Here is a 12,361-nt window from a genome sequence, read left to right as displayed (position 1 = left end):
TCCATAAAACAGAATGATACAGCGCTTGCAAAACCTGATTTAAGCTGATCAAACTGTCAATAAGTATCACGATCTTACAAATAATACAAATTATAATTATTTACTATGCTATTTACAGCTTTATATTCGCACTATAAAACCGTTACGGTAGTTTTTCATATTGTATTAATTTTTAAATATTTTTAATATCAACGCGGGAGTTAATTCTAATTATAGTTTAATTAGCTTGGAGTAATCATTATTTTTTATCTCTGTATCTCACAAGACTTCCAGAGTTACGACATCGATCAAAGAGAGAGAGTCGAAGGCATTTAAGCCAAGCAGAGTACGGTAACAACGAGCTGATCCGGTCCTAGGACAACCGGATCGTCATCGTGGAAAACCGGAGAGTACCGGAGTAAAGTAGCAGAATCATGTGGTGGGGTTACTACACAGTTGCAGAGGCGAATTATCGTCGTCAGAAGGTAAAGAACGAAATGGGAGTATCGCGATGACGAGAAACGGTTTCAATCCTTGACGGTGAACTCGCACAGGAAATGGAAACATCGACACGCTCTCAATACAACTACAACACCGAAATCGAAACGTAACGGATTGAGTAGGACGTCATTTGATAACATAAAAAATAGATTGTCATCAGCAGTCTTTGTCGAAATGCTGAATATTTCATTTGTTAGTTAATTTATTTAAATTTTGAGTAACATATATATATCAAAAGATCGTATTCAGATTTTAATTTGCGAGCTAATATTGCAACTCTAATAAATATCAACGAAAGTACTGTTAAAGTATAACCTTAGCCATAATAAGCATTTTTAATCTATTGGAAAATGCATTTTCTTAGAAAAAGAAGTAATGAAATCCAAAAGAAAACTATTAAAATGTTAAAATTGTTATAAAAATAAATATTTTCAATAAAATTATTATTTAATTTGTTTTTATTAAATATAGAATATTTACATAAATTTGTGAAGATACTATACTTTTGACTAAGGCTATAGAATCTGCTCCGAATTTATCGTACTGTTTGCAGCTGAAAGGACACTCGATATGCCTGAGACCTTCTCTGCATTGTATCGCTATAGTTTCCTTACGTATATATCTTCGCGATTTATTTACGCGTCTTATCTACTTAGTTATTCTGTCGTCAGTACTTTATTGGTGAATCATCATATTCGTTGATATTTATTAGAGTTGCAATATTAGTTCGCAAATTAAAATCTAAATACGATCTTCCGATGTTACTAAAAATTCGAATAAATTAACCAACAAATGAAATGAATATTCAGCATTTCGACAAAAACTGTTGATGGGAATCTAAAATATTTTTTATTTTTTCGCAAAAAACATCCATTTTTAATAACAAAGAAAATGTCAAACATGAAAAAGGTTTAACAAAGCAGTTGCTAAAAAAACAATTATCTAAAAATACATGCAAATCATTATTAAATGGTGTGTACATTTGTATGTATATTTTTTTCTCTTCTAAACCGCTTGAATATCTTATCGAGACGAACGTTGCAAGAGAAGGACGAAGAAGGAGAAAAAGGGAATCGAGGAAGGAACGAATATACTTGCGAGCGATAGAGCGGTAGGGTGTCGATACAGTTGCAAAGGTGAATTAGTTGCCTGGGAGGTTGCACCGCGAGTAACGATAGAGAAGAGATAGTGACTGTGTTCGATACTCCTCGTTCCATCCCTTCCTCCCTCTCCTCTCGCTCCTACTCACTCTTTCCCATCCGTTCTCTCCCTCTCGCTTCCGCGAGAGCACGTTGGCTGGGAGGATTCCGGTGTGTCGGTGACTATCGGGTGGGAGTGGTACACCAACACCATCCACCTCCTCTCTTCGGGATCCAGATCGCAACGGGGAGTGGGAAAGACAAGTCAGAAGAGTGCCGGAGGAACCTAGCTAAGAGGAAACGTTGGCTAGAGGGAGAGACGTCCTTCGGCCGGCGAAGTAGGAAAAGGAACACAACGAGACTCGCGATGAAGATGGAGGGGGTGGGGGGGGAGGGAGAAGGGAGGGAAAAGGAGAAGGAGGGGGGAGGGCAGGTCGCGTGCCGGCGTGGTGCTACTCTGGAGCTGAAAGAGAGGAGAGCACTTACCTTACCGACGTCTCTCACGGTTAAACACGCAGGGGAGCTCCTTTGCGTATATTCCTCCGCGTGCGTCTCACATACACAGGGAACGGGGGGGGGCCCGGGGGGGGAGGGGTTCTCCAATATACGTACATGTGCACTCGCGTACAAACAGCGTGGTTTCCCTTCCCCCGTGTGCGGACATCTCCACGGTGTGTTCTCCCGGTTGTGTGGCTCACCTACCTACCTACCTACCTACCTACCTACCTACCTACCTACCTACTTACTAACCTACCCGCAGCCTACGGATTCAGTCTCCCCGCCCAATCGACGGTACTCACGACGGTACGTACCTGCGTGTTTGTGTACGTCGTGGCTGCTGCACGTGTGTGTGTATGTATGTGTGTGTGTGTGTATGTGTGTGTGTGTGTGTGTGTGTGTGCGCGACGTTCGTACGCGGCATCGCCCGTCTCACACATCGGCACACGATTTACTCACCACAGTACGGACCACTCCGCTCTCATCGCGTCTCACGAATCTCCTCTGAGAGCGCTCGGTTCTCGCTGATATTCCGCCTCGTCCGAAGGAAAGAGAGAGAGAGAGGAAGAGGGAGGATAGAGGGAGGGGAGGGAGATATCACACGCCTCGAGAGAGGACCTGGACAACGGAGCACGGGCACCAAACGATCGCCGGACGGTGGTGAGCAACGTGGTTAGCTCCTTCCGTCGCTCCTCCCGTGAGAGAAATCAACAGTCAGGACTCGACTATCCTGTCGAACGCGATATATACGCGCATCTCGATATACATCCAGGGCTCCGAGATCGACAGTGTGATCCCACGGGAATCTGTCATCCAAGTTGGACCATCGCTAGGAGAAATTATTAATAAGGTCGTCCTTTGGCATCCGATTGGAACAGGAAGATACATAACGAACTCTAGTCAGGAAGAATAAAGTGGGAAAGAGAAAGAAAGAGAGAGAGAGAGAGAGAGAGGGAAAGAATTGTTTCTCTTCGAGGAAATCGGGAGACTGTCTGTTGTGGTGTGTGATATATTCAAAAAAAGGGACACGCGTTGTACAGCCAGAGAAGGAACGATCGAAACCGTTATCCGAGCACGTGGTCGCGATACCACGAGGTGCAAGATACGAAAAGCTTCCGGTGGTTTCTGGATGTACTGTCGAGAAGAACGGTATTCGGTACGTGTCAACGAAATGTTCGCGCGGACGTTCTGGTATCTGGTATCCTCGTAAGGGCGTCGACGTCTCTCGCGCACGTGGAAGGACCTGGGAAAGAGGGAGAGTGATCACCTTGTGTAAGAATAGTGTGTTGTTGTAAAACCAGTGCAACTATTATTTCCTCTGCAACTATTATTTTCACTCCATCTATTCTTCTACGGTGTGTCATTTGACTTTCTTCCTTTCTTGTTTTTCCTTTTTTTTCCCTTGCTCCTTTTATCTCTCTGTCTCGCTTGGATTGCCTTATGAGAAGAGCAAAGGAAAAGTGTCACGAAGTCAACGGAAGTGCAGGAACTATTGTCACCCTCGGCTTCAAGGTCGTGGCATGACGTATAAGGTAAATTTACGATGATTTACTATACTATAGTATAGGTCTCTCCTTCCTCTTTTATTATCATCACAGCGCGGCGCTGAGACATCATGTATTAGGTATACATTATAGTATTCCGAGCAGCACTCTGAATATTTATAAGCGTCACATGACACTCATCGGTATTTTCCAGAGAAAAATAAGAGCGTTTGAATTTACTTATTATTTCTAGTATTCTGCAGGAATCATTAATCTGATCACGTCAGTGACAATCTTGATAAAACAATTGAACATGAAATGATAAAAATGTTGAAGGAGAAATTTAAAAAAACTATAAGAATTGTCAAATATAAAAAAATGGTTTATAATACGCGCAAATCCAAAGCAATTAATTAATGTATCAAATTAATTTGATGGATCTTATTTTATAAGTTAAAAGCACAATTTCGTATTCTTGTTAAAGAACGATTTTGCTCAAGTATAAAAATTTAATCTAAAAATTTAGCTAGAAATCCGAAAATAATTTTGTTAAATTATTACAATAATTACGTAGAAATCTCAAATACGATGAACGATGCTGCAAAAATTATCGACATTCTAGCAGCTAGTTTGAGAGTCTTGCATAATTATTTTAGTGGTCCAACAAAATAATTATTTTCAGATTTTTATTTAGCTAATTCGTAGATTTATAGACCAGCAAAATAATCCTTTTTATGTCTTCTTCCCCAGGTAAGATCGTAAAATTGTCACGAAAGTAATTTATAATTGTTTTTAAAAGTTTATGAACGAAATCTTTAATGTTTGTAATATTCGAATGTTAACATTGAAAAAGCTCCTTGTAGATTAACGCTCTCAATATTTTCTTTGGCGCGGCGCCGCGGCGGTGCATCCGACGTCGTCGACGAAATCTCGATTCGTACTCCTGGCGCCGGCGTCCCGCGTTCCCGGTAATTATCGAGTTCCTGTGAAATGCAGACCACGGTGTCGCGTGCGCAGCAATCTGCGAGCAGGAACATTGAATAGTAATAGGCAGAGAAAGGGAGATTTTCATTTGAATGAAAACAATGCGCCTGAGTGTGATCGCGGAAGTTGTCCGACAATTCGTCGACAAGTGTACATACTCTGCGAAAGCAAAATATGATAATAACTATAATTAACTAACAGAATGCATAATACAATTGCTATTGCAATTGCTATTTTTAACGTGATTTATGATATATATTTGCGAATGCCTCGATATCTTTTTACTAAGATTGTTAATAAATTCAATTTAATGTGACTTTGTTTTAGATTATTATTTAGATGTATAGGTTTTTTGGACATTATCTAGAAATCTTTCTGGATTAGTTTTACTGTTACCCACGACTACAATGCTTAATTAATAATCATAAATTTAGATAATAACAGGATATGGAAACAGCGATTTTGCTGAAGTATTTAAAAATTTAATTAGATATAAATCTGAAAAAAGTTTTGTTGGATTGAAATAATTATATGGGATGCTTAAAGTGATTGCTACAATGTCAAAACTTTTTTCAGCATTACTTGTATTCATGCTTGAATTTCCTCCTTGTAATTATTTCGATGGTCTAATAAAATTATTTTTAGATCTGTATCTAGCTAAATTTTTAGACACCTTGGCAAAATGTTTTTTTTTTTCCCGTGTAGAATTCATATAAAATACTCGTGAGTATCATTGCACGAAACCGATGCAGATTGATACCAAGAAAATCTTACGTAACGCAATTAAAAGGGACGCAAAGTCACGCCTATAAATTCGCGCTCTCGTGGGTTTCAGCGCGAAAATGCGTTGGACGTCTAATTCGTTCGAGACCAGTTCTAAAGCTGCGCTTGCGATCTCGCGCAAGAGCAAATCGCCCACGCTCGTCCTTATATCACCGAACGGTTCGTTTTGCCGCCCAAGAAAGCAGACGTTGCAAAAGCTATGTTCCTGCGTCATCCCTGCCGTTTCCTCGTTCATAAATTTACGTGCCTCCAGGCGCGCGCGCGAGAGGGATGGGAAACAAGTGAGATTGTCCGATATGCGAGGCACGAAAGACCCTGATAAATATGTTTACGTTGGAATGGTGAAAATAACGCATATACAATTTACATAATTGCAAAACTCTTAACAAAAGTGACGGAGTGTCGAATCATCACGCGACATTCACATTAGTCACGAAATCTCATTTATATACAAACCTATCGGAGATATTTAGTCATTAAATGCCAACAATTGATAGATTGTGCGTTAAAGTTTTTACAAATTATAATCGCTGAATACTGCAAATGGGGAAAAAAGTAAACGTTTATCGATGAAAATCAAAATCAAATTTCGCAAAATCCGTACAATTTTATTTCTCTCGTTAAATTATTCTCAGAGAATAAAGACGCGGGTCAGAATATTCGATTGAGTAGCACGAGAGATATGCCAGCGATACATTATTCATAGGGCCTGAGCTACGACAGCATACGCAGCAGACGCGCTACCGAGTGTACAATGACGTTAACAGTTAATTGATAACAGGTAAGTCGAGTGCGCGGGACGCCGCGCCGGTGATTTTTGTTGCCGCCGAGCGATGCCGATCTCGATATAGACTGACCGACGCAACACCGTTAACAGTTATGTGAAACCGACGCGGCCGAGAGCGGCAGGCCACTCTTGTCCCGTGGTCCATTATTTTCTTCCTCCTTACTCTATTGCTCATACTGTTGCCCGATCCATCTCTGCCTCGCTATCGGCAATTTGTTAGAATCGGCTTCGTACGTGCGCCGACGCACCCATGACTATCCGTATGCGATAAATCGCAAATTACGACGGGCGCGAACATCGCGCACATTGCACGAAAGTAATTGTAAATAATACGCGCCCGATCTCCTCCTTTCGCCTTGGGAATAACGATAATTTGTACGACTGCGCGGGCAGTAAGAAAATTTGAAGAGGTAAATCTACGCGAATAACGAGTAAGATCTTCCAGACGTAGATCTTTCCTTAGCTTCACGAAATTGATTGACGGCTACTTATATGAGATCGATCAGAGGAAAACAAATTCAGATGTACAGTTATAAAGATCGTAATAATTCGCATTTATAGTCAGCACGTTGCATTTCAAATCAATCTAACCAATCAATCTAATCACTAAAATCTCGTTCGATTTCAGCAATTTTATGTAATCACATATGAAAAAAATTATTTTTGAATCTAAAATTTTAGATACAAATCTGAAAATAATTTTGTTGGATCATTAAAATAATTTTATAGGACACTTAAACTCTGCTAGAATGTCAAAATTTTTTACCATAATATTATCTCAAATACTTGAAAAAATTCTTAGAAAATTATTTTGATGGTTCAAAAAAATTATTTTCAGATATTTAATTAAATTTTTAGAAATTTTAGCAAAATCATTCTTTCATATAATGTATTATTTTATGTATAAAAAAACGAGTCTAAAACATGTGATTAAACGTAAAATCGAATAGAATATCGAGTTAGATACGGTTTAATACAAAATCGTACATGATGAGACTCCGCCCATTCCGTTTTTCTTTTCAATCCCATCCTTGCAAAACCGAACGGAACATGGCAGTGTCAAGGGATATTACGCGAACGACATCGGGATCCTACCTCTTTTTTCTCCTTTTCATTGCTCAACAATCCTGGCAAATGTATACAAGCGACATGCCGGTATTTGAATACGCCGGCTATTACGAGAATAGAGAGCATGACAATCATGAGAGACTCCCAGACGTTCGAACAATGTCCTCACCTCGATCCTGGACTGGCGCAAACGGCAATAAAACGGGCCCCGAACGACATTACCGTCACCGAGTACCGGCCATTAAGTACCTCTATCGCAGTAATCTTACCGGTATCTTCCATAACCTGCAGTGATGCGTACACATTGTCTTTATATTAAATAATTTTCATGCATTGCAGAATAATATTTCATGTATAATTAAATTATGTTCTTTTAAATATTAATATAAAATAATATATGATCTTATCTTATTTTATGAATTAATTTATTCATTCTCGAATTCTAGAGGAGAATGTAATGTAAAATTTACAGTATTAATATTGTTAACGATTTTATCTCTTTTTTTTTGTTCTTCATCTTTCAATTTTATTCAATATCCCCTTTTTTTTATTGCGTTTCAATATATTTTATAAAGTTCTCTTTCTCGAGGTGAGGTTCAATTAAAAATTCTGTTTTATTGTTTATATATTTTTATGATAAATGATTCTTCAATTCGATAAAATATAAATAAAAATATTTGAAATTTGAAGAGAGAGAGAGAGAGAGAGAGAGAGAGAGAGATTGCAATATTAGATTTTTACAAATATCAATAGTCAACCGCACATAGGCGAAAAAATTATTGGAGTAAACGCAATTTTTTTACGATATTAACGGATTCAAATGATACTCCGTCAAAGAACGAGCTTATACAAAAAGCCGTTTAGGAGAGGAAAATTGAAATAATTTCAATCGTCTTTTTGTGCCTATGGCCATAAATGTAAATTCGTTTTGTGACGAAGACGGGATCTCTTCGGTGGCATAAAGCTGATGCGTGGGCTCGCATGCCATGCCGAGTCTATTTATACATCCTCGCGCGTACAATGGACTTGCTGCCTTTAAATTAAATTCGAGCAGTACCGCAATGCCATTGTTAAATTTCATTGCCGTTTAGAAACTTTATCTCGTACTACAAACAATCCACGTGGACCAAGAAAACTTCGATTAAACAAAATTTACGATTCACATTGAGTGACAGCGTGTAATAAGAAATTCCATAATAAGCAGGATATTTTATATGTAATATAGATATTTGTATCTCATTAATAATATCTATCGAGTATTGACAAATCCGAAAACTTTAATGTTATCTCTCTACGGATATATCCGTAGGAAAATATGCTAACTAGTTTATTAAAAAAAATTATGTACGTAATCTCTAAAAATATCACATCTCGTGTCAAAATGTCTATAAAAAATCAATCATAAAGAACGTTTATGCTTTAACGATTTAAGTCAATTACGTAACGATTTTTTTAAAGGCTCTCGAAGATTACAAACAGAGCTCTTTTGAGTTTTTTTGTATCAATCAGTGGTGATTTTGCGAATTACGAATCGTTCGCAACGAAAATAAAAATTCATAGACTGATTTGCGTAAAAGATGTACATACGCGAGAAATTCGTTGCAGGTGCGTGTTGCATCGCATCTCGAAAGATCGTTCAGCGATAGATGAAAACACGCTGATGCTTTTACCATTCAGGCTGCAATCAGTGAATATTATTACGAATGATGTGATTTTTTTTACTCCGATCTTCATTTATATCTGAAAGGGCGAAGTGCATAATATTTAAACAAACTGCATATTAATTAGCCAGTCCCGTAAAAAAAAAAAAAAGAATTGAAAATTATAAACCGAGTCGTGCCGGCGGTCTTCTTAACTCACAAAAGCACAAACGAAACGCGCGCCTTATTGCAACGAATTCCTCATCCAATTTTACGCGAGGTATATTGTAACAATATCACAAAAAGCGTACGTTCATTATTTAATTGTAGTGAACGGACACGACGTTAGCCTTGTGAAACTGCATCGACTGCATCTTCGAGTGGACAATGCGGCGACCTTGTCGGCATGGAAAGATAATTGTAGCGCCTCGAGATGGACGCTTAAATTTGAGGCCACAGCCTACATTCGTGATGTAAGAACGACGATAACATCATGCGGTGCGTAAAATGGTAAACGGAGATGTAAAAAAGGGCCGAGCAGTACCTACGGGTTTTATTATTCAACGTGCGTATGTATGCACGCCGCCACTTATCCCATACACGTCGACTCTTTTATTTTATCCCGCGATTCACCGCAGCCTCTGCTTTGCTATCTTATTTAATCAAATATCTTGAACGTATCATATAATTAAATAAACATTTAGTATTACCATCAAATATAATATTTAATTCAATCTTGCGCAATTAAATTGCATAGAAATACAATTGTGTCAAAATTAATTTTAATTAATGCTGAAATTAATTTAATTTAATGATTCAGTGATAATTTGTGCTATATCCGTTAATTATGACCAAATGTCATAAAAATGAATTAATTGTCAGTAGACGATATGCTGATACGAGAAATAATTTGATATATATATGCTAATATATATTTCACTTTGAATAACCAATCAAAAATATTTGTACTTAGGGTAACGCAATAAATTTCCCAATAAAAAATTGATACACGGGACTTAAAGCAAATATTATAATAAATATAAAAGATAGAATAATATACAATTATATAGATTAAATTTAATCAAAGATATATCTATTATTTAAATAAAAGATTTATATACAAATTTCTACAGAAAAATAAAAATTAAAACAGATTGAGGTTGAAATTTGATAGAATAATGGTGAAGAGAATCGATCGCAATGTGCATCAGGTACATATGTTTCTGATTTGCTTAATCGGCCCTTCATCATCACTAAAGGTTGCGCACACTTGTTACTTCTTGCTCGTCATTGCGAGACGAGCCGGCTTCTGCCTTCGCATTGTTACATGCGAATATAATCATGAATTGAAATCGAAACCAGCATCTTAAAGTAGTCAGTCATCTGACAAATTGAAGAGGGTATCGTCGTATGTGCTACAATTTCGGTTGCTTGCTCATTAGTAATCTTTTTATACAATCTTAAACACGAGCGATAAACTTCATGAGTTAAAGCACAAACCTGAGAATACAAAGAAAATTTGTAATCATTTTATCGCAAAAATGTATCTATCATCTTAAGATACTGTAACTCATTTCATTTGCTTATCCATCAATGGACGTATAGGAATGATGTGGACGTTGCGAGATCACCGATTTATCAGGTTAAAAACGAAAATGTTCTCACGATCGATGCGGTCTATTAACGATCTACCTGCTCATTAAAAGTGCAGAAAATCTTCGTGAACATCACGGCACCCTTCGGAAAGGCTCATATTATCCCACGCATCCTTTCACCAATTTTCGTTTCGTGTATCATTAGATGGCGACGACCTTGTGATATTCGAGTACCATTTTCAGTTCCGAAGCTGTAAGGGGGGAATCAGTAATTTAGGCGTTGATTGAACCGTTTCTAAGCGAGTCACGTGACTAGTATTTTACGGAAGCTACTATAGAGGCTTTTAGCAAATTCTTCGAAAAATCATGGGCGATTGCATTAATGTAATAACTCATAATAATATCTTTTGCATGATACAAAGAACGATAAAAAGATGTATTTTAGATTTTCCAATGAAATTGTAATCAACATTTTTCTGTATTTAAGTTTTCGATCGAAAAAATTATATAAATTCATATGAATTTAAATACAAATGTAAATAAAAGTCAAATATGTATTCAATAGCAATTTTAACGTACCGAGCATTTAATCCAGATACTCTTTCGAGTACAATACAGAACTTGAGTATTATTAATCATTCAACCATCACAAATTCAAACATACAAAAACAAATGTTTTATTTAATAAATTTTACTAATTTTATACATCTCAGTTTCTAATAATTTTACACTAAAATAATTATAATTAAAAACAATTATTCCATTATTTTTATATTCTTCTCAGTCTTTTTTTTTTCTCAGGCTTTTTACAATCTTTATCAAATTATTATTAAATTTTTGCAATAAATTGAAGGTATTCTACATACAAAAATATTTTATGTACTTGAAATGTATTTTCTCTTCGCAAAGATATATCGCGAGAAAAGAAATGTGACGATAAGAAGTCGCCGAAGCGCGGAAAGAAATGGGCCACGAGGCTGACAATGTCCAACAGTGTAAGACTCTCGTGTTCTTGTGAGACAGAAGGAGAGAGAAGAAGGAGAAGAAAGAGGAGAGATGGTGTTGACTAACAAACGATGATTTCGTCGTACAGTCGTGAATATTTCATGAGCAAACGGAGATGCCGCGTAGAAGTTGGGCGGTACGATCGACGAGATCGGCGGATCTGCAGACGATCGAGCGTGGAGAGAAGATGAGATAGATGCGTTACGTCGAAGGAGACGATAAAGGGGAATGGGACGATCGCGGAAGAGGACAGAAGGCATGATCAGGGAAAGAGAGATGGAAGTGGAAGGGAGTTTAAAGAAAGGGAATCAGGCCAACGGCTGGGCAATAACCGGCCCCGGAGGAAAATTCATGAAAATCTATTCCTGATTTCGTGGCCGATCGCTGTATATATTTATGCGCAATATGAAAGAGCTCGTGTAATACTGTTGGCGATTTGAAGCGATCGAGAAGATTCCTCTGCTTTCCTTGTACGCCCAGCAAAAAAATGCGACTGATGTCCGTTTCGGCGTAACGATTTGACTTCACGATTTGAAAATGCGATAATTATCCTGGAAAATTAGAGATATTATTAGAAAACGAGAATAATTCATTGTTTGATTTTGCAAATAAATATCGCAATATTAAATATACAAAATAAAGCTGTAAATGTATAAAATGTTCGGATTCGATAAATGTTAAAGCATTTTTTAGCAATTCATTTAAATAAGAACATATATATATATATATATATATATATATATATATATATAAAATACTTTGTTGAATAGAGAGAACGTATTAACGAATTCTGTATATAAGAAGAGTTTATGTTAATCGAGAAAATCTTTTCTCATTAGTAATCATTATGGAAAGTGATTGGCAAGCTGAAGCGTAATATTAAATTAAATGTTTAATT

The 12,361-nt window shown here is 37.2% G+C and overlaps 1 protein-coding gene across 2 annotated transcripts in view; it reads left to right on the top strand.

Moving 5' to 3' along the window:
• The first annotated feature begins 2,281 nt into the window (after nt 1–2,281).
• Nucleotides 2,282–12,361, top strand: part of LOC105148924 (uncharacterized) — a 37,766-nt gene continuing 27,686 nt past the window's right edge. For both annotated transcript variants that reach the window (XM_011060994.2, XM_011060986.2), the window contains exon 1: nt 2,282–3,649. The gene's annotated coding sequence lies outside the window, so the exon portion shown is untranslated. The remainder of the gene's footprint in view (nt 3,650–12,361) is intronic.

The sequence above is a fragment of the Acromyrmex echinatior genome, chromosome 3 (assembly GCF_024713525.1).
Source record: "Acromyrmex echinatior isolate Ae372 chromosome 3, ASM2471352v2, whole genome shotgun sequence".
NCBI lineage: Eukaryota > Metazoa > Arthropoda > Insecta > Hymenoptera > Formicidae > Acromyrmex > Acromyrmex echinatior.
The sequence above is the reverse complement of the archived record's forward strand: the minus strand, read 5'-3'. Positions and strand labels throughout refer to the sequence as shown.